Source organism: Dendrobium catenatum, unplaced genomic scaffold (assembly GCF_001605985.2).
Source record: "Dendrobium catenatum unplaced genomic scaffold, ASM160598v2 fragScaff_scaffold_262, whole genome shotgun sequence".
NCBI lineage: Eukaryota > Viridiplantae > Streptophyta > Magnoliopsida > Asparagales > Orchidaceae > Dendrobium > Dendrobium catenatum.
In genome coordinates this window covers 503433-512403 of record NW_021318724.1, presented here as the reverse complement: position 1 = coordinate 512403, position 8971 = coordinate 503433, and positions in this window count along the sequence as shown.

The following is an 8971-nucleotide window of genomic DNA, read 5'->3' as shown; positions in this document are numbered from 1 at the left end:
AAAAAAAAAAAAGATGAAATATTTAACATTTAAATAAAACTTAGGTGGCATTTATTAATTTTTTAATATTTAAATTTAATAAATAAAATAAAATTATTTTAAAAATATTAATATTTATTCAAGTCTGCTCGCGAGCTAAATGAGCTTGATCTCGAGTTTGAGCTCGACTCATGTCAAGCTCGACTCATGAGCTCGATAAGCGTGGCTCGCGAGCCTATAAACGATTCGAGCTCGAGCCGGCTCTGCTCATTTACACCCCTATTCCAAGATGTCATGCACGATCAGATTGACACTGTAATGAATCAAGCCCAACAACACCTCGCTACACCTAGGCATTATAAGGTTTTGTTTGGGACGACTTTCTTACTGCTTCTAAAAGCAGCTTTTTAATACAAAATTTAAAAAATTAAGAAAATTTACACTATAAAGCTACTTTTAGAAGCAGTAAGAAAACCATCCCAAACGAAGTCTAAATATGATCAACTATATTCACTATGAGGTCTCGTGCATTGTGTTGAATAGACAAATATTTACTAAGACATAAAAGGTCATGGAGAGCCTACTACAACACAACTAGGGTTCTTACTATGTGAATGATAAATGAATAAGAAACTTTTTTGCACTAGCAAACCTTCATAATTCTTGTTTGACAATTTTTGATCCATTGTGTGATAATCTAAATTTTAATTGGATTGTGTTTTTATGCGCACGTAATTTTAGTTTTTTTACTGCTGCTTCAAATAATATCTATAAATCATTTAGAGCTATTAAAATAAAGATCATAGAAGAAGATTTGGTATGTCATCAGAAAATTCACCGGGGGTAAAAGTTGGAAACTTCAAAAATTAAATCAGAGATCATATGAACTTCAATTTCAACAAACTTACAATCGAATTGAACGTCTCAAAAATGCGAACCAAACGACACCAAATTCAACTCAATTCGAACCCAAATGACTCCAAATCAAGGACTGGAAGCATATTTGGAAGGTTTAAACCATAATTTTGATTACCAAATGGTTTCCAAACATGACATGCTTATAGTCGAATTGAGCGGCTAGACGAGACAAATCCAACGAGCCTAAGATCGCCGAATTATGATATCTCTAAGACATTTAAATGTCCAATAAATAGTGCACAATTAATCAAGAGATTTAAGATCGACGACAATCCATTCAAATCACTACCAATTTAATTTCCTATTCATTTACATTTTTTTTCTTGGTTGATATTAGCTTAATTTTGTATTGATTCGATCTTAAAGAGATTTTATGATTTGTTTTTGTGCGAAGAGATTTTTAATATCACATATTTATTTAATATATTGAACTCGTTCTAGCAGTAATCAAGTGATTTGATGATTGGAAGTCATTTTGTGAAGAAAAAAATAAACTAATTCACTATCAAAGTTTTATCATTTTTAAAACTAACTATTTTGGTCTCAAGTCCGAATGTAAGAAGTTGAAGGAAAATTAAAAAAAAATAGCCCCCCCCCCCACCTAAATACACTTTCTAGCTTTGCTACTGTGCTCAAGTATAGATCTCAATGTAATATTTCAATTATCTAAGTGCGACTCCAAAAAATAATAAATATATATAATGTCATTCCCCACAAAAGAGGCCCAAATTTAGAATAATGTTGGAGCCCAATAAAGTTTAATCTAAGATTTATGAAGACAATTAGGGAAAGAATATCGACTGAACTACCTATATATAAAATATAATTTGTATACTATTGATAGCAAATATTCTAATTCTAGTTAGTATGATTAATATGATTAGGAAATCTTGATATGGATATAATATTCCTTCAAAGTTAGCATTATCAAAAGTAATTTATGTATTAAGATAGAAATTTTGTGAAGATATTTCTATGATAGTATCAATAATTATTATTTTCATGATTCTTTTGATCTTCTTTATTTTGAGGCTGGCAATCTAAAAAGTAAAAAGTACTCTCGTAAATAATAGCTCAAATATGCTTTGACAAATAAAAAAATTCAATCACTCCCTTCAACTAAAAATATATTTTTCTAATTAAATGCCCTTTTGAACATTAAAATAACATTATTGAAACTATTATGAAATGTTTACTTTTTAGATATTTTTGCCACTTTAGGTGAACAAAATTATATCTCCATCAAAATATTTTTCTTATATTTATTTAATGGGGCATAATTAGATGACTCATATTGAATTTGGTGAGAATGGCATCTTTATTCTCTTAAATGATTTTACTTTTTTCATTGGGAAAGCTTATAAATTTCTCATTGTGAATTCTTACATCTATTTGAGAATTTCTCGGAGTGTTATCCATGGGTGCCAATGAACTTATCAGCAATTATTTATACTTTTACTCGATCGGTAAAAAAGCAAAAATATTCAAAATACTGACCTCCAAGAAAAATACCATGTAATAACTTTGAACCAACTCATGAAATTTGGCGTGTTTTAGAAGAAAATATTTGAAAGTATGCTTTAAGTATCTCTACCTCATTTTATCAAATCTAAGATATATGAGAGGAGACCTTGATAATTCTATTATTGACAATGACTCATCTACAGAAAACCTAATTAGGTCAGCAAACATATGAATAGTTCTACTATAGATATTGTATAATCAAGTGTAGAAGATTATGTGTTGGCTGAGTAGCATTGGATGGATGGGTTGAACTAAACATATTTGAGATATCTAGAAAAGATTGTAGTGAAAGAACCGCATCTTAATAATGACGTGTCATCACATGGGTAGCATTAAAGCAATTTTCCTTAGCATGATATTAATATCTATGGTGGGAGAACTCTATTGTGATGTTATTGGTGCTCTTATTGTTCAACCTCCTCTAAAAGTTAAATGACTTGAGCTTGAAGTTCCTCTAGCTTGTGCATACGATCCTCCAAGATCAAAATTGGGTGAGATTCACCAACTTGATTGTGGGGTCCTTGAGCTTGTTAGAAAATAAAGGAGGGATGATAACAGCGATCAGATGATGCTAATCGAGCATTATTGATTAGATACTGATATTTAAATGACAGTGGTTGAACGATGGTCAAATAATAGTACTCGGATGATGATAATCGAATGATGACAATGAAATAATAGTAAATGGACTATAACAATCAAGCGGTGGTGGTCACAGAATAACGATAGGGCAATGAAGATTGAATGACAATGATGGTTGATAGTGATTGTCATCGTCGAATGCTAGGTAAAGCTTTAAAGTTCTTCAAATTCTAAGCTCTCTTCAAACTCAGACTAAGATTCTCCACATGTGGAGAATCAATTATATTTATAAAATTTTAGAGTTGCATTTTATTAAATATAACCAAATTTTCATAACTTTCCATAATACTACTTATATTGAATCATTTAATCATAGACCATTCATTCAATATTTATGTCCCTTAAAAACCTCATAATCAAGTGACCTTGGGCAATTTACATTTGTCTTATTGAGATGCGTGATTTGAATTAAGCTTGTAAGATTTGGAGACTATTTGGACTTTTAATTAATGACTTGATATTTTCAATCAAATTTGATATAATTATCTTTGGTGTTATTGAATTTATCTTTTTGAGGTGCTCAGTTCAATTATAAGATTGCTTAAATCGGAACTCAAATGATCTTAACTTTATTCTAGAAGTTCAATGTAGCTAATGCATTAAGATTCATATTGATCAATGCATTTTATATAGATATATCAACACTAAAAAGAACCGCCATACAAAAAAAAATTAAGTCACTGATAATTTTACTAAACTGGTTTAATAAAAATGGAACACAGTACAATATATTTTAATTTGAATAGTTATAATTGTGCATCCAAAATAAATCTACACAGCTTAATTGAAATCTACACAGCTTAATTGTAATTTTTTTAAATAGTAAAGCTACACTCTTGAAATAAGGTTTCGTTTAAAATAATTTTCTTACTATTTTTAAAATATATTTTTAAATACAAATATTTCATGAAAGAAGCAATAAAATAATGATCAAAATCTGTCACAAATAAAGTATAAATTCATTGGTAAAAAATAATCATCATATAAGCCACATATGGGAGCGGAACTAGCCTCTCTTTTGAGGGAAGGGGAGGGAATGAATTTAAGTTTTTATCATGATAATTTATTTTATAAATATGAATGCGTTATTTCAATGATTGTTCTCTTCTACTATATAGATATATTATGAATGTTCTCCATCTCTTTATATGTTCACTATTACAAGGCCGCTAAGTGCTTCAAGAGATATATGATCAAACATGAGAAGCAATGGGAGCTTTGTACATGTGTTGGGTGGAGTAAAAAATTATAATTTTATTTAGTATGACTTCTGTAGAATAAGAAATTATAATTTTATTTTGTAACAAATTTAAAATATAAGCTTAGCAAGTAACAAAAAAACACTCATTTTTGTGATAAATTAGATGCTTGCATCACTTCGGAGTTCTAAAAACCCATCCAAAATTCCAAAACTTGAGGGGGGGCAATTGTCTCCCTCATCTCCACGTGGTTCGGTCACTGACCACATATATAATAAGCATGTGATACATATCTCCTTATTTGCCCATCACTTTTTTTTTTTTTTTTGTCTCCTCCTAAAGTATCTTAATAAAATGTTTCCATTTTCTTTTTTTTTCATGATTTGTCCTCTAGAACTTAAGTCAAAATAATATTTATTTTTGTGATAATTTGTGTGGCCTATATGAGATATACATTTCATGGCTTCCATCATTGGCCCACCTGAACTTGTGGCTGTGAATGAGATTCAGAAAATCTAACTAATGCCTATTGCAGAGACGTTCTGCAATTGTTCTTGACCGTTGGCTCTAACTGAAACGTGATGTCATGCCTATTTTACTGGCTCACATTCGTGTATCTGCCCGATGAACAAGAAGACCTAGCTTATTAAAAGGGACCCACCAATATAATTTTCAGCACCGTGCCAAACTTTCCCAAGATGTTCTGCACGTTCAGGAAAATGGGTCGGAAATTGTAGAAATTATTTTGTGTGGATACCGGATCGTTCGGAGGTGAGTCAGAGCGTGCCATATTATCTGCTACGCAATGGGTACACAGCCGTGGTACATTGAAAAAGGGTGTCGTGATGCGCTCTGACTCGCCTTCGATCGGCATCCGTATCTGCATAGAATAAGTTCACCGAAACTTGCGGTAAAAATAAACTATCATATTAGAGAAATAGACTGAAGTCTCTTTGTTATCAATCAACTCACTGAGGAGGATGAAAAATACAATACAGTTAAGTGATGTGGGTTGTCGGTCTATGCTTGAAGTAAATGAAAATTCACCTACTAACCTTATTTATGATGGAAAAAGGGTCTTTTAAGTATTAATGATGTTGATGAGAGTTTCACTTCAACAATTCAAAGAACAATAGTAATAATAATAATAATAATAATGGGTTGCCTGCCATCACTTATTAAAATACTCTGAATGGGCCAATCATTTAAGACTAAACATAACATAATCACAGTCAACATCTTTAATTTCTTCCACATGTGTCAAATATTAGGAGTACCTATTATGGTCATAATTGTTCTCAAACAAAATAGTGCCATTGTGAGGAACAATTAGAAGGTGAAGAACTTTCCTCTCAATGGCGGAATGTGTGAAACTCTTTAAGAAAATAAAATTATACTCTTAAATATTGAGGCGTCTTTCGGTGTAATAATTAGAATTTCATTAAAAACTCTTAAATTAAGCGTGCTCATACACAAGCACTCCTAAGATGGGTGACGACCAACGAAGTTAAACCAACATGACAAAATCGTTAGGTCGTTAGGCCAAAGCGAATAATATCTCCATGGTTTAGAGTTTTGGCTGTCAAAGCAATACACTAGTTGGAAATTAGGAACTAAGTGCTCTTATCTGCCTGGTGAATAATCCTGAGTAAAGGAAATTGACGAGGATGCCAGTTATCTAAGTATGGGACATTATGAAACTCCTTAAGAAAATTAAGATAAATTCTCAAACATTTAGTTGCTTTTTAGTGTACTAATTGGATTTTCATTAGAAACCTCAAAGTTGAGTATGTTCATAAAAGAGCATTGTTGGGATGGATCACCTTATGTAAAGTTACGCTAGCAAGACAATATCGTGAGGTTATTAGACCAAAACGAACAATATATCGATGGTTGAGAATTTCGGATATAATGGGAATTTGAAATTAAATATTGTATGGCTAGGAATAGATTGAGCTACGTCAATACCAAAAAATATATATATTAATGCTTCTTTTAGATTAGAATTGAAATTTATGTATCAATGTTTCTCTTATATTATGATTAAACTTAATATGTTGGAATGACATAATTTATTTATTTACATTGCAAACATTTAAATTGAGAGGAGAGAAAATTAAGAATGTATCCCAAATCGAAAGGGGTGGAACTTAGTATGAGTTTTTATAAGTGCAAGAGAATTTATAAGTAAAACTTCAATATTTATAAAAGATTTATCCAAAATTATGGCGCAAGGGCCCCTCACAACCCCTCACTACATGTTGGCACTATAATTTGATCCACTAAATAATTTTTTTTCTTATTATGAGGTTTCTTATTTTATTTTTTATTTTTTTATATATTTTTTTCTCTTATGTTACATTGAATAGGTTAACATTTATGGGGGCATAAATGATCATAGTGAGCCTACAACAGCACAACTAAGGCTCCTCTCTAAGAACTTTTATTTGGTCCAGCGAACATACGTAGAGCTACATTCGGCCGGCATTGAGATTGCGCCACGTAGCAGACACAAAACGAGAAATACCGAGCAATACCGGCAATAACGAGAAACACCATTATGTGAAGACAAATACCGAGCAATACCGAGTAATATCGAGTTTTTCGAGAAAATACCGAGTTTTTTCTAGAAAAACTCGGTATTTTCTCGAAAAACTCGGTATTGGTCTTCATAGAGTGGTATTTCTCGTTATTTCCAAGCAATACTGAGCAAATACCGAACAAAAATTGAGTAACTTAGTGATAATCGAACGTAGAGCTACATCCGGTCAGAGGACCTAATAAAAGTTCCCTCTCTAAACAAATGAGAAAAGAGTTAGAGGTTTTTGCACTTGCAAACCTAAATAATTCTTGTTTAATAAATACTTAATCCATTATATGATAATCTAAATTCTAATTAAATTTTATTTTCATGTGTACATGTTTTTACTCCTTATTTAACTAAATATTAATAAATCATTTAATGGTGCTAAAATAAAGACAAAAAAAAGAATGTTTGATATATCATTAGAAAATCCATTTCATCAAGCATATACTATTTGAATTTCTAGTGCTAATTTCACTTATCATATGGAGGTCAAAGAACTACAATAAGGCAATGGTGATTGAGGAACAACAATAAGGCAATGGCAGTCGAATCACGGTGATGATTAACAGTGATAGTTAGTGTCGAATGCTAGGTAAAACTTCAAGATTTTTCAATCTCTAAGCTCTCCCCAAATTATTATCTCATTTTTGTAATAAGCCTTTCTAAAAAAAAAAAATGCGGTGTATTCGTCTGCTAGGATTTTTTCCCTTTTGCTAGGGCTTTTGCCCTAGCTGCCACCGCCCCGTCTCCGTCTCCGGCTCCGACTGCCCTGTATTCATCTGCTAGGATTTTCGTATTGTTAAAAAAAAAAAAAAGCTCTCCCCAAATTCAAGCCGCCTCATATGGAGGAGGGTATATTATAATTTTTTTGGGAATTGCATTTTGTTAAATCTAAGCAAAATTTTATAAAACTCCATCATACTACACATATTTAATCATTTGAGGCGTTCCATTTAACTATAAGTATATGCAAGATTTGGAGATTGTTTGGTCTTCCATTTAATGTCATGAAATTTTCAACCAAATTCGATCGAATCACCTTTAGTGTTATTGAGTTTATCTTATTGAGGCGTTCAGTTCAATTATAAATTAGTCTTGAATGCATTAAAATTAATACCGATTGAGTCAATTTTATGAAGAAACATCAACACCAAAAAGAATCACCGCACAAAAAATTAAACTATTAATAATTTTACTTAATTGATTTAATAAAAATGGAAAACATAACTTTTTTTGAATAGTTATAATTGTGATATCTATGCAAAATAAATTTTTTTATTACTTTTTTAAATAGTAAAGCTACAGTATTTTGTAATTAAGTTCAATGGTTAAAAATAATCATCATATGAGCCACACATATAATAAGCATGTGATACATACTCCTTATTTGCCCACCTCTTTTTTTTTTTCCTCTCCTACTTTTTTGTATTTTAATAAATTATTTACCAATTTTTTGGCATGATTTTTTTCCTTAAAACGTAAATCAAAATAATATCATATCATAATTTTTATTTTCCTGATAATTTGTGTGGCCTATATGAGAGATATTTCATGGCTTCTATCATTGGCCCGCCTGAACTTGTGGCTGTGAATGCGGTTCAGAAAATCTAAGTATATGAAACCATGAAAGTAACTACTGATGGAGTTTTGGCCCATCTTAAAAATTATGTACATAATTAAATTATTAAACAAAAAAATGATAAAAATAGAAAAAAATCAACAAAATTATAAGAAAAACATAAGAAAACGAGTTGTTATATGACTTTATGAAAACGTGATAAAATTAATTTTTTCTTGATATTCTAACCTTTTTTTCCTTTTATTCGATTGGATAAATTTTAAAAAGGATCATTATTAATGATTAAATTACGAGAACGAGCATAATTAAAAAGGATGATATGCTTTTTCAGTTTGAGAGATGGAGAGAGAGAATTGAATTGTCATGTCAAGCAAATAGAAAAAGTAGAGAGAGAGTCAGACTTGAAATTTAATAATTTCCGGAGAAAGTGAGGGAGGCTAAGAGAAAAGGAGAGAGAGAGAGAGGAAGAAATCAATTTAAATTTAAATAATTTCATTTTATATTTTTAATATTTAATTAAATTTTAATTAATTTTAAATTTTA